Source organism: Vespa velutina, chromosome 3 (genome assembly GCF_912470025.1).
Source record: "Vespa velutina chromosome 3, iVesVel2.1, whole genome shotgun sequence".
Taxonomy (NCBI): domain Eukaryota; kingdom Metazoa; phylum Arthropoda; class Insecta; order Hymenoptera; family Vespidae; genus Vespa; species Vespa velutina.
Window position 1 is genome coordinate 674,382 of NC_062190.1, and position 26,879 is coordinate 701,260.

Here is a 26,879-nt window from a genome sequence, read left to right on the forward strand (position 1 = left end):
CGTGAAGGGATTAGTAAACCGAATCCTTTTAAGGACCAGGCTATTATCCTTATGGAGCCCTAGCAGCATTCTTCGGTCTGACCGATTACTGCGACTTCTACTCGAAGTGCCAAGCCTTTTAACCGCAAATGAGAACCTTTACAATGACACAATTTATCTTATCGAGGTTGGTAACATTGAATGACTACATTTCTTCAAAGAGTAAATACTATTCAATGTATTACGAGGAATATGTTAATGATTCTTCCTCGTTAAAAGTAAGAAAGTATATGAATATATATTTTTGATCATAAAAACAGCTCATAAAAAGGATTGATCATTGGAAGTATGTAAGGGACTCGATCTTTATTACCTTTGCGGAAATTTTCCACCATGTAACGGGATGATTGAAACGTCAAAGTATAAAACGGCGAAAGACGAGTTAGTCGGCTTCGTGGGTGTTAATGGACAAATACATAACGTCTGTATCTTTGGAATACTCCTCCTCTCCTCCTCCTCCTCCGAAAGAGAGAGAGAGAGAGAGAGAGAGAGAGAGAGAGAGAGAGAAAGAGAAAGAGATAGAAAGAGAAGGAAAGAGGAAAGAGGGTAAAAGTGGGGTTGAAGAGAAGAAAGTTAAAGTTTTAGCCCTGAGGGGTTTTCTAGTTAGCGCAAGGGTACGGCGAAGCGAAGGGTAGTTTCTCTACGGTTTTGGGAGTAAGAGCTAGAAATAGGACTGTTGCCTATCTCACGAGCCATGAATAAAAACACAATGGATTTGCCCGCTCGGGCAAGTGTTTCCGAATGAAACTGCACAACTAATTAAAAGTTCACGCCATTACCGTGACTAATGATGCTAAGATTGTATTATTAAGTTGCCTTCGTTACTCTTCGCCCCCTTTGGTAAAACTTCTATCTTCTATCTTTTTTCTTCGAATTCTACTAGTGTATGAAAGAAAAAAAAAAAAAAAAAAAAAAAAAAAAAAAAAAAAAAAAAAAAAAAAAAAAAAAAAGAAAAAGAAGAAGCTCCCTCCCGCCTCCTCTCCCAAGAAATAATCGTCTCATTGATTATGGTGAGCCTATAGAAGTTATGGAAAGATAAGAAAATCGTTAGAAAAAGTGATAAAAGTAGACGCGCACGATAAAAATGCAACAACTTCGTTGGAAGATTTAAGGAAACTATTATTTAGAAGGGCAATGGTCTGGCGTTAAAAGTGTGAACGAGTAGATCACGCTTTTCTTTTCTTTTTTTCTTTTTGTTTTTGTTTTTTTTTTTTTTGTTTGAAAAGAGAAGAACAACGAGATATCGTCATTTCATTAGTTTGTCCGTGCCATACGAGAGAAGAAAGATAGAAAGAAAGAAAAGTATAAGAAATAGAAAAGTAAACGAAAAGAATGAAAGAAGAGAAAAAAAGCTATCTCTCTCTCTCTCTCTCTCTCTCTCTCTCTCTCTCTTTCGTCTTTTCCAGCATTGGTCGCAAAGAAGAGAATATCTCGCTCGGAAGCGTCCGCTTCTTAAAACAGTAAATTATTTTCCCAATTTATGAGAGAACAGCCGCAAGAAGAAGAAGAGAAAGCTTGGCTGTTCGTTCGAAGGGAAACGAAGGAAGGAAGGGCCGCGAAGAGGGAGACGGGAGGAGAGGGTTGAGAAGGAGAAATATAAAAAGGTAGACGATATTACGGGGTAAGAGGCGTGATTATAAAGAGTGCATTAAAACTCGTAACTCCTTAGATCGGTCCTCGTTTTCGTAGTTATCCTTTTCAACGTCAACTTTTAATTATATCCTACTCCTGCTATTTGTGGACAATTGAACTCCAAAAGAAGCCTTAAGAAACAAAAAAAAAAAAACAAAAAAATCGAAGGAGAAGAGAAATCTGAAGATTGATATATATTAAGAATTAAAAAAATTATGGTTTTTTTATGCTTCTATCGGAATCATACATATTCTCTCTCTCTCTCTCTCTCTTTTTCTATTAGTTTACTTTCGTACATTTTGTTTCTTATGATCGAGTCGGTTTCACTATAAAATCGAGACGCCATTATGTATCTCGATATTTCTTTTCTCTCTCTTCATCATTTCACGATCGGTATTGTTTGACTATTTTAAAAAAGCCAAATCCGAGGTAAATATTCTTTGAAAAAGGTATTTTTGTTAAACAGTTTAAGGAGAACGCGCTTCCGTTCGGATTCGAAGAGTTCGAAAAGATTTCAGTAGGATTTTTTCTATCCTCAGAGAAGAGGTTCGGTGGAGTTAAGAGTTAAAGTGAATCGATCGTATTCCTCGATACCGGAAAAAGTCAAGAAGAATATCAAATAACGATACGAGACTTTTTATTCTCATATCGTATATTTGTATATCATGAACGCCATAATAAACTTTTTTTTTTTCATCTAACGAATGCCCCGAAGTAACGAAAGTTTTTCATACTTTCAAAGCGTTTAATCGAATAAATTGTTTTTTTTTCACCTTTTTCTATTCGATTAAATGAATTTGAAACAAAACAAATTGGGGGAAATAAAAAGAAACAAAAGAAAAAAAAAATATTACTCTGAAAGAACTTATTGACGAGCAAATAAAGAATTATTGATAGTCATTTAGTCCGCGTAATCAACGTAAAAATCTACCGATAGAAATGGAGAAGGGTACTGAGAAAAAAAAAAAAAAAAAGAAAAAAAAAGAAGAAAAAGAAACAAAAAAATGAAGAAGAAAGGAAAAGAAAAATAAAAGGACAGAGATTCGTCTCATTTTTAACGAGACACCAAGTCGGGCTCTTGCCTAGCGATTTCACGAATTATGGAAGTATAAGCGTCTTGAAGAAACCAATAACTTTGCGGTGGTACTTGATAGGTTGAGGCGAAAGACGATAGTTTTCTTGAAGCTCGAGAAAAAGACAGAGAGAGAGAGAGAAAGAGAGAGAGAGAGAGAGAGTTGCAGAAAGAAGAATCGAACTGCCTCATTACGTTAATTTCCCCGGAGATGCCTGCATTTTTCTGATTCCCTTCGTTCATCCTTGTTCTCGCTCGTCGGTGTTCCACTTTTCTTTACTACCTCTCCACCAACAACAGCACCATCATCAACACACCATCACCACTTTTTTCCATGGCACCCTTTTTCCCTGGAGGTAAAGGCAACCGCGAGGGCCAAAGCCAGAGGGAAAGATTTTATATCGAGACGGTGGGCCGAGAATGAAACCATTTATTGCAAGACGTAGAAAGAGAGGAAGATAGATAGATAGATAGATAGATAGAGAAAGAGAGAGAGAGAGAGAGAGAGAGAGAGAGAGAGAGAAGCATCGGAAGAAGAAGGCAAGGGTCGAAGACTATTTTTACTCGAGGGGATCGTCGTTGTAAGGAGCTGTCTACTGCTCTACGAAGTTCAAGTTTGTGAATGTGCCTCCGGAAGAAATCAGAAAAGAAGTTCAGAAGAGACAGCGTAGTGTGAAAATGAGGAATCCCGAAGTCGCGAGGAGCATCGATTTTGAGAAAGAAAAAGGAACTCGTTCCACCACGTTCTTAGATATCACCTCCAACAACGGATAAAGAAATCTCAGGAGCGGAGCTTTGGAGCACAGCCTGAGAATTCGAAATCTATTCCGCAAAGTCTACGATTTACGTGTCCGATAACGTGGCCTTTCTAAAGATTCGAAGAAGAAGAATAAGAAGAAGAAAAAGAATAGAAGGAGGCAGAAGATTGAGAAAGTGTAAGGATAACGAAAATCGTCGATGGAATTGCCCAGGGTACTCTTATCAGTACGAAACCGAAGAGAAATATTCTTGGTGCGTCTTTACGGAGTTAATTAGTGCAGAAGCTACATTAATACGATGGTAGAAGGTGGTAGAACGGAAGCTAGAAGAATTTCCCCCTTTCCACTTTCGGATCTTGTTTCAGGACTACGAGGAGAATCCGAGGGCTATATTATTGTGCTCGAACTATCTGAATGCGGGGGTTAATTGGAAGCCCTCATGTGTAGTTACGCAGCAACCCTCTTCGCGATCCTCCTTCGGACCAGTGCACCTTCGAGTTCTCTTCTCCTCCTTCTACTACTACTACTACTACTCTCTCTCTCTCTCTCTCTCTCTCTCTCTCTCTCTCTCTCTCTCTCTCTCTCTGTCTGTCTCTCATTGCTGCATTGGTACACGCCGTTTCTAGCAATAACCTCTTGCAATGCGACTTCAGTGGCAGACTGGAATTCTTACTACAACTCACATACCAACTCACTTGCTCGTGGTCCCCTTTATCACGAGTCGATTAATACCTTAATGCTGCGCGAAATGCACTTTGGAATACATGTACAGGCGGCGTGGAAACAATGATGGCAGAAGGGATAAAGGGCGAAGGAGAAACTCGAGAAGTTTACATATAAGTATGTATATATATATATATATATATATATATATATATATATATATATATATACACACACACACACATACGTATTTACGCATTGTTGTAGATACTGAAAAGGGAGTACTGCTTGTACAGCGATAACAATGGGAAAGACTTAAAAAAAAAAGGGCTCGGGAAAATGCATTCGTGCAAGAAGGATTAATAAAGGAGACTGAAATAAGTCGTCTGTAATATTTACTACCACAAAGTATTCATCTTAGAGATATTGCAAAGGGCGCGAAAAGGTGTACGTATATACGTTTGCTCGACGCTGAGTTTATATCGTAGTATTAAAACGTATTATTTTTTACTTTATCTGATCGAAATTTCGTAAGAATTTAATTGATAGAAAAATATTACGTAATACGTGGTTTTACTATAATTTAATAAAGAACTTGTGAAAATCGATAATTCTTACTTGAAAGGTAATATAATTTACAATCAATGATAGAACGGAGAGGTGGAAGTTAGCTGATTTCGAAAATAAAAATCCTACGAGCATTCGCGCATCTTGGCTCGAATCAGCGAACGACTTCAGTCGACTTCCCGGCACGGACATCGGCGACGAGAATTACCCTCTCTTCCCCTTCCCTTCATTCCTCCCTTACTACCGCGGTCCAATTCGTCGTTTAAGATCCGGCCCTCGTACTAACGATATATTGGCAATTGCACAACATTCACCCTCGTACCTTATTTCTTCAAGGCACGATGTATTTTATAGTGCTTTATCTTTGTCTTTCTCTTTCTCTCTCTTTCTCCCTCTATCTATCTATCTCTCTGTATCTTTTTATTTTTCTTCGTTCGTCCACGTTTACATTTTCGTTTCTGTGTTTCTTTTTTTTTTTTCTTTTTTTTTTTTGTCTTCTTTTTTTTTTTTAGCTCGGATGCATAGCAATAGCAGAGGGCGCAGGCGCACTAGAAAGTCGTACGCAATGCGGTTGTAATATCCTAAGGGCGACCGTTTTGCTGGTGCAAAGGATATTATACGTAAGTTCATTGTAATGGTGGTCTTCCTCTCCTTTTTCCTTTTCTTTTTAAGGACTATTTCTCTTTATCCTTATTTCGCTTGTTCTTCTTTCTTCATAAAACGACTTTATTTGGTATCTTGGTAAAAAGGAGAAAGTAAAAAGAGTTATCGATAGTGGTAGCGAGAATGATCTTATAGAAATGTTCCTTTTTATTTCGATACTTTGCTATCTTGAAGAAAGATGACCGTCGATAATATTTTTGGTTTGATCAAAAGTCGTATTATAACGTATAGTTCTCCAAAATGTCCTCTTCCTCTCTCCCTTCTCGTAGTACTATATTCACGTTCATTCTAAGAGCAAATATTACTTATATTTATGTGCCTAAGTATACGTACGCTTGCACAAATATTGAACTCACTGTGTTAAGTCAAACAATTATTGATAAATTAACCGTAAATGATAAGACAGTACAAACGAATAAGATAAATATCTATAATAATAATAATAAATTAATGAATTATAAAAAAAAAAAAAAAAAAGAAAATATGACACGAAAATGAAATGTCACAGATCGTATTAAACAGAACGAGTGGATATCTAAACGGGATTTGAGAAGCTTAGTCGCTTAGGTTTGAAACAGGAAATTCTCCGAGGAACAAACCTGGCTGTCCGTCGTCACGAGTTGATATAAATTCGAACAAGTCCGTGGCCCCGGTGCTTGCAAATTTATGGTAATATCGGATCACGAATCTCCCAAATGAATTTTATTTAAAGTTTCCTACATCCGGCCGGTCCTCTGCCTTGCCGGAAAAACTTCCGAATACATAAATACGATTTGAATGATTTTCTGCGTTCTGTTCGAAAGCTTTCGAGAGCGACAATGAGAAAGATAGGACGACGGACCGGATGGTTTTGACGGTGTGCGTAGTCGCGCTCGCTGACTGTTGGAAATCAAATAAGAAACTTTCTTCTCGACGTTAATGAGATCTCTCTCGCGTTTCCATAAAAAAGTATCTATAAATGTTTAAACGATCTTTAAACAGCGAAACTACGATGATAATACCGATGGTCGTTCCGTTTTGCTTTCGCGTTAAAACCAACCAGATATATTTTAAGCTGATAAAATAGAGTTTTTTGGTTGAAAGGATTGGTCGAAAAAGAGAGTTTACAACATATGCAAAGACTTTTTCAAGAATGTTAGAACGTGGATCGTCGTCGACAGAGAACTTTGAAATTTCAGTTTCCATGTGAACGAGGCTTAGCGAAGCCTTAGCAAGCCGGAGGCTGTTCTTCGATGGAACAGACGATTTCTAACCGTGTGCATATGCGATTTCCAGGTCTGGAAAAGTAGAAAAGAAGAGAAGAGGGAAAAAGTGAGAAAGAGAGAGAAAGAGAGAGAAAGAGAGAGAGAGAGAGAGAGAGAGACAGGAAAGGAGGGAAAGCCTTAGGAACGAGGACGAAACGACGTCGTCTTCGTACTAGATCCGCGTCGTTTCCTGATACTTTTTCTTCTTCGTCGATCCTATTCTCGGAATAAAGAAGTTTTGGAGTAAGCGGCAGTAAGCGCGACAGAGTAAAGAGTGCTAGCAGCCGGATAGTAGAGTGGCGAGGGGAACAATGTCAGTTGATGGATGCCAACCTCTTTGCACGGTCATCAGGGACTGCAACTCAGCCAGCCGAGATACCATTTACCAACGTACCGTGAAACATCGCGAGAGTGTATTCCACTCTGACGCAAGTCGATGGCTCTTAATCCTATCTTCTGCACGACGGTAGATTTTAGAAATACTTTTTTCTTTTTTTTTTCTTTTGCGAAAAGAATTTCCTTTCGTCGCTCGATGATCAATTGGTATCATTGATCATCGATCATTTAAAGTACCGATTGATTATTTAAATACTTCTTGGTTACTTTAATTCTTTCTTCTTCTTTCATTGTCCTAGTAACACCATTTTTTTTTTTTTTTTACATTCGTCAGATTTCTTTTTTTTTTTTTTTTTTTTATAATTTGACGAATGCAAAACGGCAACGGTGATGGTGCAAAAAGAGAGATCACCCTTTTTTTCTTTGCCTTTTCGAACCTCTTTTCCACTTGACACTATGCGCGTTTGAAAAATTTTAAGTGGTACTTCGGCGAGACTCTTTCTGAAAGTGTATAGTTGCGGATTTTTCTTCTTCTTCTTCTTCTTCTTCTTTTTTTTTTCTTTCTTTTTCTTTTCCTTTTCCCTTCGGTAAGATGGTAAGTACTGAAGTACTGAAATGTTTCTCTCAATAACGTACACCACCTGTACCGACCTTACATCAACCTATATCAACTGTGTTACAAATCAGGGCCTTACCATTTAGCTTGTAGCTTGGTCGTTTATATTTAGTCGACGACCTCCTCGAATACTTTTTAGGTCGAGTGGTTCCTCTGTACTTATATGTTTTTAAATCCGTAGAATTTTTTTCGGTGAACCTTTGACTTACCGCAACGAAATAGTAAGAAAAGCCTTCGTACTACCAACCTGAAAGCTTTTTAGAAATTCATTCATCTCATCTCTGCTTCCCGGTTACGAGCTAATTTTACCGGTACGTATCATTGACAACTGCCTCGTTTAACGCGCATAATAGAAAAAGATAATTTAAAAATATTTTCAAGACTACTTATTCAGCGCGTTTATTATTTAATCAAAGAATTTTACGGGAGGAAAAACTCTATACATAGATAAAATTATTACGGGGTGCGGGGATGGTGCCAAGGATAGGGGAGGAAAAGGGAAAACAAACTTTTTCTTGCCCTTTTACCGTCGTTGACCTACTCTCTCGTTGCGCGTCTCTAATTAAATAGCTAAGAAAAACATCCTTGAGATACATAGAGATAGAAAGAGAGAGAGAGAGAGAGAGAGAGAGAGAGGGAGAGATTTTATGTTAGCTTTTTCATTCTTTAAGAAAGCATGCGTTTTAACAAGTCGTATTTCCGACAAGCAAACAAATCTCATTGCAGTTATTTCCCCTTTTCTTCTTCCTCTTATTTTTTCTTTTTTCTCGTTCTTTTTCTTTTGTTTTGTTTTTTTTTTTTTTTTTACTCTTTTACTTTTCCATTCCTTTAGTTATATTATTTTATAGTTATCAACAGTAATCTCTTTCAAGTTAGTATGTTCGAAACGCAAGACATGCGAATATCGAAAGTCTTTTCCTTTCTAGTATTTCGAATAAAGGACAAACTGGGACACCACGAGTAGTCGTATGCTTTCGTGTATTTGCTTATTGGGGGAAAGAGAAGAAAGGGCGAGAGAGTAGATACGAAGAGCCAAGAAATATATGGCCGGAAATAAGCCTCTGGCATTGCTAAGATGAAAGGAGGATAAAGGCAGACCGAATGACCGGAGGCATGCAAATTGATAGTAATAGCTATTCTACCTCTGTCTGCCCTCTTTCTGCCCTTTTCCACGTTCCAACCCCTCCGCCGGTAAAGGACCCGCTGAGCTACCACCACAAGAGCCCCTTATCCTTCTTCTTGCACCCATCTTAGGAATCCTTGCGTGCACCACGCGATATCGATCATCCTGATTTACCGCTGCTCGCATCATTTTCCGTAGAAATCGGAACTAGACAACGGGGATCATACTTCCTCTTTCCTATTTGATTGCGAGTATCGATTGTTATTGAAGGAAAGTAAGAGGTTTAAGGAGATTTAATTAATCATTCGCATGATTGATTCGCGAAGAATCAAGGAGGAAGAATCGAAACGGTTAAAAGCTCTTCTAAAGAGAGCTAAGGAAAAAAGAAAAAAGAAAAAAGAAAAAGAAAAGTAAAAAAGGAAAAAAAAAATTCTAAAGGTACAATGTAAATCCAAGAGAGTTCAATGACGATTCTAATAAACGATCTAAATGAAGATCGTACGGCTATTCGAGACTGATAAATCGATTCTAAAGAGGGCTGAAGTATCGCTGAGCGTACTAATGCCAGCGATAATTCTACATGCTCAAACACATACTCGCATTTAACCCAAGGGGTAAAGTCCACGAGAATAACGTGGATGCTTCAAGTACCGGCCATAACGGGTCCCCTCAAGGGCCACGGTGGTTTGCCCTTAGGAGGTAAATATCGTTACGCTCTCCGCAAAGAGGTATTTCGAAGAAGCAACGTTGGTATACGTTCTCGTAACTCGTAACACAAGCCCCATAAATGTAATGTTTTAATCTAACATTCTGGGAATGCTTTAAAAGTGTGTAGCCAAGGCGAAGCTTTATTCGCAATAACGGTAGGAGAGTGTAATAATCTGTAAAAAGCTTTGCGAACGCGGCGGTTTTCTCTGTACTTTGTTAGAATCCATAAAAAGACATTTAGTACTTGGGTCGATCCATGTATAAAAACTAAAATGAAAGAAAAATATAAAATGATTTTCGATCCTTTTTGGGTGGCTTTTAATAAACGATTTATTATTCCTAAATTAAATAAGAAATAAAAGAGAATAGGAGAGATAGAAAGAATGCATCGTTGTTATCCGCGTTGTGTAAGAACGAGGACCGATGGTTTGGAATAGGACGTAGGTGGGCTAACATTTTTCTTATGCCGACGCGGCCGATCTATCTTCTATTGTGAGAGCGAAATTGTCGTAACTAACGCTTGCCTTGACAAATCAGATTTATTTGCTGCAAGGGCTGGAACGGTTGGACGTTACAGAAGGGTGTTTCGCCTCGGTGAATGTAGCTGAATCAGCTTGGTACCCTTATGGTCACCGGTCGGCGCTCTATCACGTAAAATAGTGTGTGGTGTATGACCTATGACCGCTGTGTGCGTATGTATATATCTATGTTTGTGTGTGACTGTGACTGTTTCGTGTAGTCATTAAGAACGGGACCATTAAAACGATGGTCGTGCGAAAAAAATCAAAGACGATCGGTTACAAGGGAAATGTGTTACGATGAGAATGGATAGACGAGTGGAAGAGACAAAGAGAAAGATAAAAAGAAAGAGAGAGAGAGTGAGAGTGTGTGTGTGTGTGTGTGTGTGTGTGTGTGTGTGTGAGTGAAAGAGAAAGAGAGAGAGCGAGAGAGAAAGATCCACGCGTTGCAATGCTAGTCAATACTCATCCCGATGATTTGCCCTTTTAATGCTACATCAGCGTAATGGATTCGTCCGCAATCCCATCACGACGGATATCAGGATGGTAGTTTAAAATAAGCAGAAAGTTGGACCAGTCCAGACGAAAGTATTGTAATTATGCTAATAGCTTCGGCGCTTTCAAGCGCCCTGTGATGTGGTCTAATGCCGGACTCGCCCAGGTTGGCTGATCAAACCAACTTTTCCTTCTACTTATTAATATTACCCGGACCAACTCTCTCTTCTTTCCTCGATGCCTCCCGTTGCCATTTTTCTCTCTTTCGCTCTCTCTCTCTCTCTCTCTCTCTCTCCCTCTCTCTTTCTATTTCTATCTGCTTCTCGCTAGTTGAGTTCTCTCGTCCCATGCCTTACAGTTTGCCGAGCCTCACAAAAAACTTCAGCGTTTCTTCATTACTTTTGGGTATCATAGAAAGTCTCTGGAAAGGAAGGTAAAATAGAGGAGTACTTCGGGAAGTCGAAGGAGGCAAGGCAAAACTCCGGAGTCCACTCTGCACCAAGAACAGAGTCTACCGAATTATAATAAAATAAAAAAATTAAGATGATTAGTTAATGCAATTAATTTTTCTAATTTTCCACTTTTTAAATATATACAGAGATTAACTAAATCAATCATTTTTCTTTTGATTAAAATATATTAAGAAAAACGTTTATTTATGATTGGTATCAATCCTTACTATATCGGATATCAATTTACATTATTTTTTAAAAAAACCATGAAAGAACTGAGAACCATGAAGGGTTTATTCCATGTATCTTCGATTTGCAAGAAAATTCTCTAGAAAAGGTGAACAATAGGGGAAAAATTGCACGGCAGAAAACACTTGCAAATTCACTATAGATCCAACGCGTAAGAGAAAACAATGCGAATCGAAAAACTCGCCTAGCTGATTGGTTTATAAAGCGTGAACGACAGAGAGAGAGAGAGAGAGAGAGAGGGATTATATACCTTGTATCCATAAATGCTTAATACTGTCGTAAAATCGCATTTATTTAGATACCATTTTGCTTATATCAGGTATGGACAAATTTTCCTCTGCCACGAATCGTAGAATCCTCATCATTATTTAATTTGTTCCGTCACTATTTAAGTTCACTAGCCACTATTCCATGCGCTTTGTTAGAAACAAAAGTTGCACTATTTGGCAGTATCAAATAGTAGGGATTGTCTTCTCTCACTTTACCGAAACAGACAAGTAAATGCAAGAAGCCACATACAGCACGCAAACCGTAAATGGCGAACCTCGCTTATATTACACTACGTATTTACATCGTAAATTCTTTGAATGTTTTTCCAATTACGATTAAATTTAAATCTGCTGTTTATTTATTAAAAATTTCATAGATTCGTTTGTAGATAAAATTTATTGAACCGAGTTAATGAGTTAAAAAACGTTTTCTCTTTTTTCTTTTAATTTTCACGAATAAAAGGATTCTTTTCAAAGCTGATACTCAAATGAGAAAGAACTATGTCTCAAGGAAAGGATCAACTCGATCGAAATAACCTTGGATAATGTTACGACGTGGGACATTATCTAAAGGGAACCGGAGAACCATACGTCTCTTCTTCGAATCTTGCAGATTTCTAGACGAAGAAGAGGGTTGGAAGAAGAAAGAAAGAAAGAGGGAGAAAGAGAGGGAGGGAAAAAGAGAGAGAAAGAGTGAGAGAGTGCACGCGATCGGCACGAAGGGTAGCGTTCGTTCGAACTCGGTCTTCTAAAGGAATATTTATCGAGTGGATATTGAAATTGATGGTCTCTACCTCAGACATGCTAATCCGACGAGCGAGCGGATTTCAGATAACGCCCGTCGACGGGTAAGAAATAACAGAAGGGTAATTCAAATCGAAGAGACGCCGCTGGCGAGATTACTTATGAGGTTTACTTATGAGCTGCCGTAGAAAAACTGCGTAACCCTCCTCCCTCATTCTCTCCTTAGGGAAAAGATGTCTCTTGAAAATCACAAATTCGTGGTTTAGAGCGCGTTTACAAACGAAAAGCCATTGTCGACTAAAAGTCACATTGATACGAACGATAGGTTCTCTATGTAAAAAAAGAAAAAAAGAAAAAAAAAAAAAAAAAAAGAAAAAGAAATGAAAGTTTATTAAAAAGCATCCATGATGTCAAAACACTAGCACACGTACCGAGATTCCTCATTTTCTCGATGTGCCAAATCAGACGTCCGATTCGTGCAAAACGTGTCGCCAATCGGCCATTAGCGCGGCTCGGTTAGCTCGTTAAAACTACATAACGGCCGTTTATTCGCGGCCAGATTGTGCACCGTCGCCGTAAATACCTCTGGGCGGTTTTATCAGGTGGAAAGAGAGAGTGAGAGCGTGAGAGCACGCGCAGAAAATAGAGAGAGAGAGAGAGAGAGAGAGAAAGAGAGAGAGGGAGAGAAAGGGTGGAAAGGGTTTGTCGAAGGGGGGTTGGAGGCATATGAAAGAGAAAGAGAGAAAGAGAGAAAGAGAGAGAGAGAGAATGCGTGGACGATGGTGGTTGGCGTGTTTCCCTCTCTCCACAAAAGGGTAATATTTCCGTGACGCCATTACACTTACCCAGAATGGAACGAGGGATAAGCGGGTGTAGAGGGGTAAGTGGGTTCGAGAGGGTGTCCGGGATGGGTAAAGCTTGGTAACTACCCAGTTAACGCACTGCAGCGTTAGTAACGTCGCACGAACGAGAGAGAGAGAGAGAAAGAAAAAGAGAGAGAGTGTGTGTGTGTGTGTGTGAGAGAGAGAGAGAAAGGAGAGCAAAAGGTTATAAAAATTCAATTAACTCCGTAGTTTTAATTAATTCCGTATTTATATGATGCGATAAACAGAAACTACTTCGTCCCGAGCAGTCCACCCCCTCCCTCCTCTTTTTTCCCTTTCTCATCGTCCGTGCAGAGCTGTTCCATTTAAACCCGCCCATTGTAGAGAGCTGAACCGATTTTCGAGTTGTACGGTTTTTTCGTCCACTATTAATGCACCTACCCTTGGACAAATTTAATTTTTCTTTCTTTCTTTCTTCATCTCTCCTCTTATCTATCTTATCCATCTACCTTACTTCTTTTTCTTTTTTTTATTTTATTTTACTCGTGCCAATCGTACAAGGAGACTTTTAAGTACTGTGACTAAAAAAATGTTGATGTATAAAAATCCATAAAAACTTTCTCAGGTATTCTCTATTGTTTGAAATTCGGGCTATCAAAAGAAAAAAAAAAAAAAAAAAAAAGAAAAAAAAGAGAAAAGAAAAAAGGAATTTTAAAAAGATCGAATTGGAGGGTTGAGTATCCTGATTCTCTTTCGTTTAGGACCACGGGCGGTATACGTACGAGAGCTTTGCGGTTGGCTGCAGAATTGGCTGGTTAATTTCACACTCCCATGATTATATAGACGAGATGGAGATCATTTATATTCCGGCTAGCGGGGAGACGAAAGGGTGCCTGATTGGGTCCGATATTCAGAGAATAAAAAGTTCTGAGTTCTACGATTCTGCGCTCTTGTGTTCCTCGCGTTCAACTAGGAAAATAGAGAAAGAGAAAGAAAAAGAGAAAGAGAAACGACAACGAGGAAATTTTCCTCTCCACCCTCACCTTGTCTCCTTTATCTCTTCGTTTTAGTCTTTCACCTTCATCCTTTCGAATATATAGCTACTATATATGTACGTATACATATGTATTATATACCTATATATGCGTCAGTCGAATCGAAATGTTCGATCATACGCGAGATTGGCCCATTCTTTACTTTTGCAGAGACTTCATTTTCGCAGGGCCGACAAGACGCCTAGATAAAAGTACTTTGGATATCGAAAGAAATGGACAGACCAAGATGGAAAGTTTCTCCCTTTGTGGAGAACTGATTTACATACCCTGACACCGCGTGTAAAGTCGAGGAAGTGCAGGAGATTTTCTTTCTGACGCATAAAAATAATGAATCGTAACGAGAAAATAATGACGCTCGTTCGATAGCTCGTAAAAAGAAAAAAAAAGAAAAAAATATCGATTGTAAATACGTACGCATTTATATACGAATTAATTATCTGTATGTGAAGTTTGAAAATTGCAATTGTAAGAGTCTCGAAGATTTCGAAATGATTACAAAAGTAGTGTCGCTACTTTTTGTTCAATTGTGCCACAAACTTTAGAGAATGAAAAAAACGGAAATGACGTCATAGCCCTGTACACCATAATCTTTATTTCCTATAACTTTTGGAGCAATTTATAATCCTAATATCAGAATAAAAAAAAGGGGGGAGGTGGGGATTGCACAGAGAGAGGAAAAAGTTTGTAAAAAACAGTGGATTGCAATTATCTTGAATGAGACTTTCATATAATTGCAATTGAACTTATAGACAATTAAGTCTGATTTGTAATTATATCTTGAATCTAGTTCTTTGAGATTACAAAAAGTAGATGCTTAAAACAATGGTTTTTTTTCTTTGCTTATTCTCTTATTCTCAAAATAAAATAACACTTTTCTAAAAATGAATGAATAATCTGAATCAAATCTGAATGTAAAACTGATCGACACATTTAGTGAGATCCGTTTGAATTATTTTTATTATATTTACATTTGTCTATTTTTTCATTTTTGTAAAATCGTCAGAAGGCGAGGGACGATTGGGAGAAGGGAGCGGGGACGCGTCGAAGTCAGAGTAAAAAGCTTTGGAAATCTATCGACGGCGAGGTCTGAAATCGCGAAAATTTGGGAAAGGTTCGAATCGCAGCGAGGGTGAAACGAGCGAGCGGAAAAGTCGAACGAGGTAGATGAGCGAGAAGGAGGGGGACGTTCGGCTGGTGTACAAAGAGGAGTGTGAGGAGAATGAAGTGGATGGGTAGCAATCCACGGCGAAAATGCGAGTCGTGCGGGGCTCGTTTCGGATGGTCAAGCCGGGCCACCGGCAGCGGCTTTTAGTGTGAAATGAATGCTTGTAATTACGGCGGGGGAGGGGTCGAACGAGAGGGTTGGACGAACGATAGATGGAGAGAAAGAGACAGATATATAGAAAGCGAGAGGGGTTACGAGAGGGGAGTGGTGGAGGATGTAGAGGTAAAGGGACGGTATTTCGATACAGAAAAGAGACAGGGTGGGGGAGTAAAACGAAACGGTTCGCTAGAACTGTACACGCCGGTACGCAATGATAGACCGAACCGGATGGTCGGTCGGCCGGTCAGTTCATCCGTGTTGGTCTAGTGCAGTAGTAGCAGCAGCAGCAGCAGCAGCAGCAGCAGCAGCAGCAGTAGCAGCACACTACCCATCCTACCATAATGGCGACTAATTGTAATAGCCACCCTCTCTCCGTCTCTCTCTTTCTCGTGCTGTTCAAGGCGAAAGGAATGAAAAAGAGGGGAGTTAGAGAGCGAAACGTGATGTACGCACTGAAAGAACGCATTGGACGAGTGAAGGGATGAGAAGGGTGAGAGAGAGAGAGAGAGAGAGAGAGAGACAGAAAGAGAATTGCAGTTTTAGCGATGCACACGAGTTCCCTTCTGGCCGATATATTTGCAGTTGAGGAACAGCCGAATAACGAGGAGGAAGGCGTGGAAACCTGGCGCATACGAGAAAAAAAGATGCCCTTCTGGATTGAAGCCCTTTCCGGTTCGTTCGTGAACGGCAACGAACGGCGAAACCTTTTCTCCTTTTTCCTTGATTTTTTTCAGCGACTAATTGTGGACGAAATGCTGACGAGCGAAGTAGAGTGAAAATTTAAGAAACACCGCGTCCTCGCTCTATCCCGGTGTACGGCTGATCGCGTACAATCGATCTTTAAAATAAATTCCGATCGTTAATTAATTTTATCAACCCTATAGATGGCTCGAGATATGAAATTTTTATTTTGTAAGAGTCACGATCTCATTTACGTTCGTGTCGTAGTTTTCTAACGCTTTTCAATTTTCTTTTTTTCACCGAACTTTGCAAGTTCTCTTTACTGCTTTGAAAAAGAAAACCTGAGAGAGAGAGAGAGAGAGAGAGAGAGAGAAAAGGGAAAGAAAAAATAAGAGTAATCCAGTCGGCATACGACGAAATAAATTCTCACGACACCTGCCTCGGATCATCCGTGATAATTATGATATGAGTCGAGGTGCGATATGCTGCCTCGAAAAGCGATACGCGTTTCCCTCTACGTGCGATGATTGCAAAAGGCAGGAAAGAGCGAGAGAGAGAGAGAGAGAGAGAGAGAGAGAAAGAGAAAGAGATGGAGGCACAAGAATCGCGATCCTCGTTATTTACATTTGTCGAGACCTTCGACCCATATTCCTGTACTCCAAACGACCCATTCATGCCTCCAGAAGAGAGAACGTACGCGCGTACATGTATTGTACAAAGGAAGATGCAGCGTGTAGAAAGAAAAAGAGATAGATTGCGCATTGCAATATGCCGAAGGAAGGCTTTTTCCAGCTCGATGTCGATCTCAGGATGAATTGATACTCCTGTTACGCTTACTCTTGCATCGATATAACCAAACTGCGCGTATCACTATTCGTCCTTCCGCGTGAATCGTTTCACTGGCATTCATTTCAACGACGCTTCTCAACGTCACCGTAAGTATTCTCTCTGTCTCTCTTTTTCTTTCTTTCTCTCTCTCTCTCTCTCTCTCTCTTTCTTTGTCTTTTTTTCGTTCATCCATCCTCACGATTCTTTTCAAACGGACGAATAATACGTATGTTTCGTTCGCGTTTAGATTCAAAATATATACGAGAACGAAATTTTATAAAATGCCCGATCGTGCATCGATACGTCAATATTTTGATATTTTTATACTCATCTCATTAGTGGATTATACAAATGTTTGGAAAAATACTTATTTTGCAATTTTTCTCCTCATTGACATTTCCAGTATCAATGAAAGCACGAATGTGTCATAAAAGATAATTGTTTTTTTGCTTTTTTTTTTTTTTTTTTTTTTTTCGAAAAATAAAAGAAGATATCAGTTATAGTATTTTTTTCTTTTTCCATTAATTACACGATATGTAAATGAAGATGTAGGATAAATCTGACATGTCTATTAAACGTGTTTACATCTTAGTTCTAGACTACGAAGCGAGCTTAAGTCCAAGTTCGAAGTAATCGACATATAGTGGTTTATTAATTTAGCGACGTTGGGTAATACATTTCGAAGTTTCTCAAGTGAAACAGCTTTATGCGGCAGATTTAATTAATAATCTAGATTAGATATATAGATCGTTCCGCGGGTAAGCATCCTTAGCTAGCAAATTCCCTCTTCTCCGGTAGGTTCGGTAATTGGACCGATATGGAAAACTTGCTACGTCGGTTTAATCGGTAACCCTTCTCGTATACGAGAACTTCTACGACGAGATATTACGAAATTTCATTCCTATGTTATATCATTTTACATGGTATTCGCATAAACCATTTAATTTTTTAAATGAACTATAATCAACATCTATTCATAAGGAATATAAAATTCAAATGCACTCGACGAAGTCTTTTCAAGACATTAACCAATCACATTTTTTTCAAAAAAGTCTCGTTAAAAAGTTATCAAAGATACAGGTATTGTTATAAGAAATTTATAACAATTTTAATATACATACAAATTTTCTCATTCGTCTGTTTTATTTCATTATTTGCACTGATCCTTTAATTGTACGAGAAATAGTAAAATATAATTCCATAGGTAAACGTATATATTCGTTCCTTTTATTCATTCAAATGCGTAATATTATTTTAAAGAACTCTCGTATTAAGATAGACTGACAGAACAAGTCTCAATTTCCAAGGACCAACTCTCGCTTTCTCTCTGATCTTTGTTAATGGTAGATAAAGAGACAAAAAAATGTAGCTATATATCGAGAGAGGGAGAGAGTGAGAAAGAGAGAGAGAGAGAGAGAGAGAGAGAGAGACGTAGCAATTCATTTACCGCGTCGAGAACAATTGGTGATTGTCAAGTTTGAAGCGTAGTAAGATCCGAGACGGGCATAATTATGGCTATCAGATTCTCGAAGCTAATAGCTCTGCGTTACCCCCCGGCGCGGGGTATTGTTGCCATCTCCCTCGTTGCTTGCCTCGAGGATCTGTCCCGCGTAATTACCATTAGCCACAAACTGATACCTAACCATGCTTATCATATTCTGCGGCAATAACGCCTGTTGATACAACAACTACTATCTCGACCGTTATTGCTTTCGGTTCGAGTACCACGATTAGAAATGCTCGGGAGACGTTGATCGAGAAAGTTGAATTGATTCGATCGAGAAACAGCTTCCCGTTCAATCTATATCGAGACCTTACTACTGAATCAGGAATTCCACTTTCAACGATTACACGATGAAATAGGAGATTAAAAAATCAATACGCACTATTAAATGTACGATTATCTATTAAATACTAATGATTTAGAAAGTTGAAATATAATAAATTTATATAAATCAATTTATTTGAAGAATTTTTCGTCGTATTATCGAATTCTTCGAACTTTTATATAACGATTGCGATAATTTTAATTTTATTTCTAAAAATGATATTTTTTTTTAAATTTCGCTTCGACTGAATAAGAACAATAATAATAATATTAATAAATTTTCCGCATACTTGCGTAACGTCATCACTTTATTACACCCATCTAACCATAGAGCGTGTTTACTTCCTGCTTAATATTCTATGTTTCCGTGCGTGAGTAACAGAGAGCAAGAGAGAGAAAGAGAGAGGAAGAAAGGAAGAAAGAGAGAGAGAGAGAGAGAGAGAGAGAGAAAGAAAGAGGGAAGGAAAAGATAGGATGAGAAACGCTTTACGACCACCGAGAAATACCATATAATGCTGTTTTGAATGACGAGTTGCATTCTTCGGAGACCAATAATAAATTTCCTTGGCAATAACAACCGATTGCAGTTTGTGCATTGTAAAAAGGCACCTTACTTTAAATAAACAAACGATTATCCTTCTAAAAATGTAATAAAAACTGTCGCATTCCAATTCACGTTCTTTTCTTTTCTTTTTTTTTTTTTTCTTTTTTTTGACCGAGCACATAATTAAGTTTATTTTGAATTTCGGAATAATTACAGTTAGTACGTTCAAAGAAAATAATATGACGGAAGGACCGTAAGAAAAAGAGACAATGATTCCCCTACCTTGTATCCCTTTTTTAGTATCACGATGTAAATTGCAATTCAACGAAAAATGGTTAACGGGTGAGCACAGACGAGATTGGTTTTTTAAAGAAATTTACCATCCGCCGGAAGTACCTGCAAGACGGCGCAGGTTTAACAACGTTACCTTCACGCTTCTGACGATGAAGCAACGTTACAACGAAACGAGAACGGAAGGAGAAATAGGAAGAAAGGTGTGAGTGAAAGTGGAGGATAGCAGTGAGAGGAGGTTGGTGGAGGAAGATGATAAGAGAAAATGAGAGGACGTCTCTTGGCAACTGAGAACGAATAAGAAAAAGAGAGGAAAGGGGGCGAGAGAGAGAGAGAGAGAGAGAGAGAGAGAGAGAGAGAGAGGCGGAGGGAGGGAGGGAGCAAGGGAAAGCAGGGTAAGGGAAAAAAAATTAATTTCGAATCGTCTTTCGCGCGACACGAGACGAGATTCTGATTTGATCTGTACTCGGCGTAGAAGAAAAAGAAGAAGAAGAAGAAGAAGAGAAAGTAGTAGCAGTAGAAGAGAAAGACAGTGATGACGGCAGAACGACTGAGCGATAGAAGAAATACAAGCGGAAATCCTACGCTGATATGCAGAAAATGAAATGAAGGAAGAAATCTCGTAAGCCCCTTACAGCATAGCAATACGAACTGGTTCCGAATCAATATTTAATCGTTTCGGATTTTCTTGATGGTTCTTGTTTCCATTACCTCTCTCTCTTTCTCTTTCTTTCTACATTCGTCTCTTCGCCTTTCTTTTTCTTTTACGCAGTGTATTTTTCTTTTTTTTTTCGCTGCGTTACGATTTCATACAGGCATTCCATTTTTGTATCAAAAATTTTTTATGTTTCTTCTTAAATTAGATCGAGAGTAAATGTTTCGAAAGGGATGTCGCTTGTTCGCCAAAATATCCTCTTGATTTTACAAAAACATACGATTTCTTTGTACTTTTGTCGGTTGTTAAAATTTGCCCGTCGTTCACGGTTCATTTGAACATCTCTCTCTCTCTCTCTCTCTCTCTCTCTCTCTCTCTCTTTCTCTCTCTCTGTAGATATTTGCATGCGGATGGACATCTGCTCGATTGGAGGATTAACTCCTCTTTTTTATCTTTTTGTTTTCAGAAGAAAATCCCGTCCCAAGTGCCACCTGACAGCATGTAGAATATATTCATATATATATATACTGAGAATCTAGCAATTTACGGACTCGTAATAGCTCAAAGATGTATAAGAAGTTCAGAGAGAAGAGAAGGAAGAAACATAACTAAAGGAAAAAAAGAGAGAGAGAGAGAGAGAGAGAGAGAGAGAGAGAGAGAGAGAGAGAGAGAGAGATAGAGATAGAAAGGGAAAAGGGATAAAAAAGAAGAAGAAAAATATCTCGAAATAGAAGATGAAAGCACGAAAGCAAGGCGGAGAGTGGTTTAATTAAAAGCAGGATGATATTAAAAGAATAAATCTTATCGCGCACAATTATCGCGAAAGAAAGAAAGAAAGAAAGAAAGAAAAGAGAGTATTTTCTCTACTTTTCCTTGATATCTTTGCTCGTCTTCACGCTTTCCTTTAATATTTCTTTCATTTCTTTTAAATTCCTCTTCTCTCTCTCTCTCTCTCTCTCTCTCTCCCTTTCTCTCTTTTTTTACACATACATAGAATGACACACACATCGGCTTTTTCTCTTCATTACTTTCCCTCGCATGGGAACCGACTTGCATGGACTCTTGTCATGGGCACGTGTGCGCGCCGCAACACGATTCACCGGAAATGACGTAATAATTAATGGACACGTATCAATTATCGGCCAGCTAGTACGCGCGTTTTGCCTGCCAGTTTTAAATCGGTCCATACGCACTGCTGCTGCCGCTGCCGCTGCCGCTGCTGCTGCTGCTGCTGCTGCTGCTATTGCTGCTACTGCTGCTGCTGCTGCTGCTGCTGCTACTACTGCAAATTCTCCCCGAGCCACGAATACCACCCACCTTTTCTCACCACCTTCGTGGAACACCTACTCTCATACCCCAATTCCTATTAATTACTAAAGGGTCCATCAATTATACTTGCGGGCGCACACGATTTTTGACACGTTAACGTATCGCTCGCACAGATGTCGCGCTCTGCTCGCAAACCACGTTCTACCCACGTTCGTACGTGGCTTAGTATATACATATACTAGTTAATTCGTATGTGTGAAGAGAGACGAAAAATGTCATCTCTAGCGCGTGACCGAGCCAGCTTTTTCGAAATGCCAGGGAGGAAATTGGTCGTTTCACCGGTAGGTTAATGAGAGAACATTATGCGCACACGTTCTATGTTACTTTGTATATATGTAGGTATGTATGTACCTTTAAAGAGAGAAAGAGAGCGAGGTTTATTGCTTTTACATGAGAAAGTAATTACTATAATTTTACACCTTTTCCCGTACACTCGACGTATTCATAACGCTCGAGCTTTTACGCGAAAGAGTACTTTGATTTCGAAATTACTAAAATCGCACGCTTAATTTTCAGTTAGCGACAGTAAAACAGGATTTCTAATTTGTTGCTTTGTTTTTTTTTCTCTTTTTTTTTTTTTTTTTTTGCCCCCGACTAGAAATATCATTTTATTTGACACGTAGAATAGGATTCGTGAAAAAAATTTTGACCATCTACTGGTTCGAACTGGAACTCGAATTTGAGTTTTTCGATTGCCCGTTAATCACTGAGGAGCTATCATGATTTCCTTAAGCCTTGTTCTCATTGATTTTAATAACGACGTGATATGTGCTGTCGTCTCTTGTTATTTCTATTATAGAAATATTTCGTGTATACCGAAGCGACGTAATTAGAGAAACATTCGTTTAGTGTTTTGTTTTGTGCTTTGTTTCGTGCTTTGTTTCTTGTACCTTCAAGACCACATTTACGTAAACACTGGTGGAGTATTTTGTTTCGTTTGTCACGTGCGTTCGTATGTTTTATATTTTTCTACGAACTTTAAAGTTCCGAATGGAAACAAGCAATAAACGACAACATTTGTTATTGATAATAGAAATCTGAAGATAATGGAAGAAATATATTCGATAATATGCGATAACTTTTTCGGGATACATGAAACATCAACAAAAAGTTCCACGTTGTTCCTTCATCAAGGACAAAGCTTAACAATACACGTCCAATTTGGTGTTGATCGGTAAGCGGCAGCTCGTGGAAAATCCAAGAACAAAACACGGAATGTATGTCACAGCTGGCACAAGAACGGAGACCAAGCTGTCATTATTTATGGAGTTTACGGGGTAGAGAGAGGTTCGGTCGACCGCAAAGGCAGCGGTGTTTGGGGGTGGTGGCGGCGGCTTTAAGGGAGTGTGCGTTGCCAAGAGCGAACCGTGAAGGCGTTACCGCTTACTATCTCACCGCGAAGACCCAACCCGACCCCATGAGCATACGTTTGCGTATATTGTTGACTCGTGGTCGCATTCCCCGATCCCATCATCCACCTCCGCTTTTCGCCATTCCTCCCCTCCCCACCACTCCCTTTCCATTCCGAAAACAATGAATTTCGTACCGTGCGTTCCTTCTGCTAACTTGAATGTCACCTTGCTTAGGGTAACGAGAGTATCACTGTACACTATTCCTTTTACCTTATCGTTGCTATATCGAAGCTACGATAATTTCTAACCTAATGAAATCTTGGATAAGGGGTGAATCCAAATTAGAAATAGCTTTCCACCAATGAAAATGATATTATCATTTTACGATATCAAAACCATCGGGTATATCGTTTAAATAAAAATTAACAATTCGATATCAACTTGGTATTTTCCATTTGTCTCGTACGTCTGCGAAACGAGACTCTATCAAAGGATCTGAGTTTGTATCGAATCCGAAGGAAAAGAAAAGAAAAGAAAAGAAAAGAAGAGAAAAGGAAAGAAAAGAAAAAGGAAATAAGGGAAATCCAACGTACGAAACGGGCGAGGCAATTTACAGAAATAAAGTTTCACCGAGTAGACCCTGTTCGGTGAATTCTCTAGGTGGAAACATGGTAGCGAGGGTAGGCGCAGTTTCTTTTTTCCCCCTCAAACCTAGCAGACTACGAGCCTCTACTCGTTTCGCGGTAGTTTCTCCGAACCCCTTCTTCTCTCTTTTTCTCTGCTTTTCCAAGAACGTACCTTCCACTAACCCCCCTCTCCCATCCCCCGTCCCACCCCCTCCCCTTCCATCTTCTTTCAACGTATCCCGCTTAAGCTCGAAATCCGCTTGTTTATACAAACTAAGGGTAAAACGAGTAAGAGAGATAGAGGTACGACCAGAGAGAAAGAGAGAGAGAGAGAGAGAGAGAGAGAGAGAGAGAGAGGGAGAGAGGAAACGAAAGAAGAAAATAAAGAAGAAAGTGAAGAAAACGAGAAAGATGCTTGTATGGACACACGGTTCGTACAATTTCACCATCCAACCCTCTTCTCGTCCTTCACTCTCTCGAAGCCCACCCTTTTTTCTATCTCTTCTCCGGTCGACAAACTTTTCTTTTTAGTCCGACAAGCCTCTTATTGCGAGAGACAATTCCGAGAACTAGCGTTTTTTTTTTTTAGCCCGTATTCGCTCCTTTTCGTCTTTCAAAAGAGAGAAAGAAAGAGAGAGAGAGAGAGAGAGAGAGAGAGAGAGAGAGAGATTCTTCCTTTCTCTTTTTCTTTTTCTTTACTTTTCTAGATTCTTCTTCTTTCTCTCTCTCTCTCTCTCTCTCTCGTTTTCTCTGTCTCTCCATTTCTTGCTCTATTCCACAATTTGCATCCAGATGTCCCAAAATTTGTATTTATCTTTTCTTTTTCAACCAATAGATTCGATTTTACACACATATCATGTATAAGATTGTCATTCCGTTTCTTTCATTGATTAATATTTTTTCTTTTAATTTCTTAATCATTGTTACATTTTTTATTATATTTATTCGCGTTTGAATCGCTTATGCGATTTTCTTTTAACAAAATAAAAAAGAAGTATTCAACAGTGTAAATTTGTTACTCGATATTATCCCTACGTTGGATTATTGTTTTTCGAATCACTATTGTTACGGCCCTGAGATTTTACGATAATTCAATTCTCAAGTTGTCCCCTAAGAGCACCCTCCTATGAAAACAGCAGGTCAAGTCGAGACGATTCGTCGATTTGTTTTACGACTTACGCAAAAACGCATAACGATATCGATTTGCATTTATATTAGTGTTCCCACCAGGCGCGTATCTTCGAGTCATTTGTTCATCCTCTCTTTCTCTCTCTCTCTCTCTCTCTCCTTCCATTTGTTCTGTCCTCTCGACATTCAACCCCTTCTTTCTATAAGTCCCTCGACCCTGTGCTCTCAACTAGAAACTTTAAACTCTCTAGAGATTCCGTTTAATCGCACGGAATGATCGCCGTGAGATGCGGGTATATATGATGCTAGGCAAAAACTAAAATCGGATTAAGAATCCGTCACGTTGGTCAACTCTAAATCTGTCATATGATAAAACGTTTTTAATAATGAAAGAAACCATCGGTTTCTAAATATATATTTAATCGCAATGTTTTTAACACTGTCAATTTATTTATTATTAAACAAAAGTAAGGATAAAAGTCGTAGTAGAAGATAAAAAGAAAAAGAAAAAAAATGATCTCGCGTAAAGAAAACAAATTGCTTCTACTTTGGTGTAAATTATTATCAGTCTCGTAGTTCATTAAACTTTGTGCAAGACTTTAAGCGAAATAAAAACGTCAAGCATGTCGTGCCGTAACAACCTGAAATAAATTTCTAGCGGTTAGATTTCATGAACGTGTCACACGAACATTGCCCTTTTGAAACACATCGTACAGTCAATTAACTGGTAGATAATGAAATTGAAGGAAACGCTATGCAATAGTCGTTACGATATCTAACAAATTATTTATCGTAAATACCGATCCTATTCTAGCCACGAGTTTCCTGACCTCGTTGTTAAAACAGATTTATGTCCACCTCCATCTTTATCTTCAGTAACATCACTTCAGTAATTCATTCGCAAGCGTGCCTTTTATTTTTAATGCTTTATCGACTCAATTGTGAATAAAAGTTTACAACTCGAATTGAAATTTATCAAATTAAAAATACGTCTTTTAAATTTTTATAATGTGACAATGAAATAACATTATCAGAATCTTTAAATATATGATAAAACGTATAGGTATAAATTTTTTTGAAATAAAATATAAGAAATTGAAAACATTATTTATTTATATAGAATATTTTATTCTATCTGCATTTTCACGTAATGAATAACTTCTCTAACAAATCTATCTAGCTTACGAGTTTACTCTTCGTTAATGATTACTTTAGTCGAATGTATTGCAACGATTGCGCGAATCCTTAGGGATCTTCAAGGATATTTGTTGGTCCATGAGTGTCCAAGGAATTCACAAATATGAGTGATGATTGCAGTAACCATCGGTCTATAAACTAAGAAGGATATTTAGTTTCACATAATTTGATGGAAATATTCGTATCTAACTTTAATTCGTTTTATCGTTAAATTTCAACTCTTTTTTATCGGTTATATATTCTTGTTTAATACAAATAAAAAGAATCTAAAACAAAGTAAATTAATATTTTACTATTCTCTAATATGTATTTAAAGATTAGCTTTAATGTTGTCTAATGTAATGTTACATTCCGTTCCACCATATATTATTATTATTATTATTATTATTATTATTATTATTATTATTATTATTATTATTATTATTATTGTAAAGTGTGTGAAAGAGTTGAGTAAGCCAACGAATGTAAGGTACTGATAAGCAGTTAGCGTTATGTATGGTACGAAGAAAGAATAAATTTTGAGAATACAGATAAGCAGAACGAAAGACGAGCGCGTGGCAAGAATGTGTGTGTACGAATGAATGCAAGATAAGAGAATGCAAGCGGACGAATGACCTCTGTTCAAGAAAGTGCCTTTAGTTAGAACTACCGGTCAAAGTAACAGATAAATTTCGACTTTCGACCTAACCACTTCATGAAAAATTCTCCTATCCAAGTATCATTTACTGATTCATTGTAATACATATTTCATGATAAAAGTTCCTGAGTTATTTATTATATTTAAGGGAGAAATTTACACTTAAATTCGACATAGTAATATAACGGTAAACATATAAAAGAATATCATCCTACAATTGTTCGATTGTCATTTATTAAATTAATTTAATTGATATTAAATGAATCCAAAACTATGATATTAGATATGGAAATTTTGTAGAATCAATTATATCTCAGACATGGTGAGAAAAAAAAAAATTTGTAAGATTATTAATTATTGGCGTACGATATTAAAGTGCTAAAATGCAAAAGGTCGTGTAATTTAAGAGAATTTAAGAGAATCGTGAACAAC

At 38.2% G+C, this 26,879-nt stretch overlaps 1 long non-coding RNA gene across 1 annotated transcript in view; it reads left to right on the forward strand.

The window, feature by feature from the left end:
* Nucleotides 1-26,879, forward strand: part of LOC124947828 — a 54,634-nt gene that overhangs the window by 22,312 nt on the left and 5,443 nt on the right. Inside the window, exon 2 of the long non-coding RNA XR_007100512.1 lies at nucleotides 5,244-5,351. This is a non-coding gene — a long non-coding RNA (uncharacterized LOC124947828). The remainder of the gene's footprint in view (nucleotides 1-5,243; nucleotides 5,352-26,879) is intronic.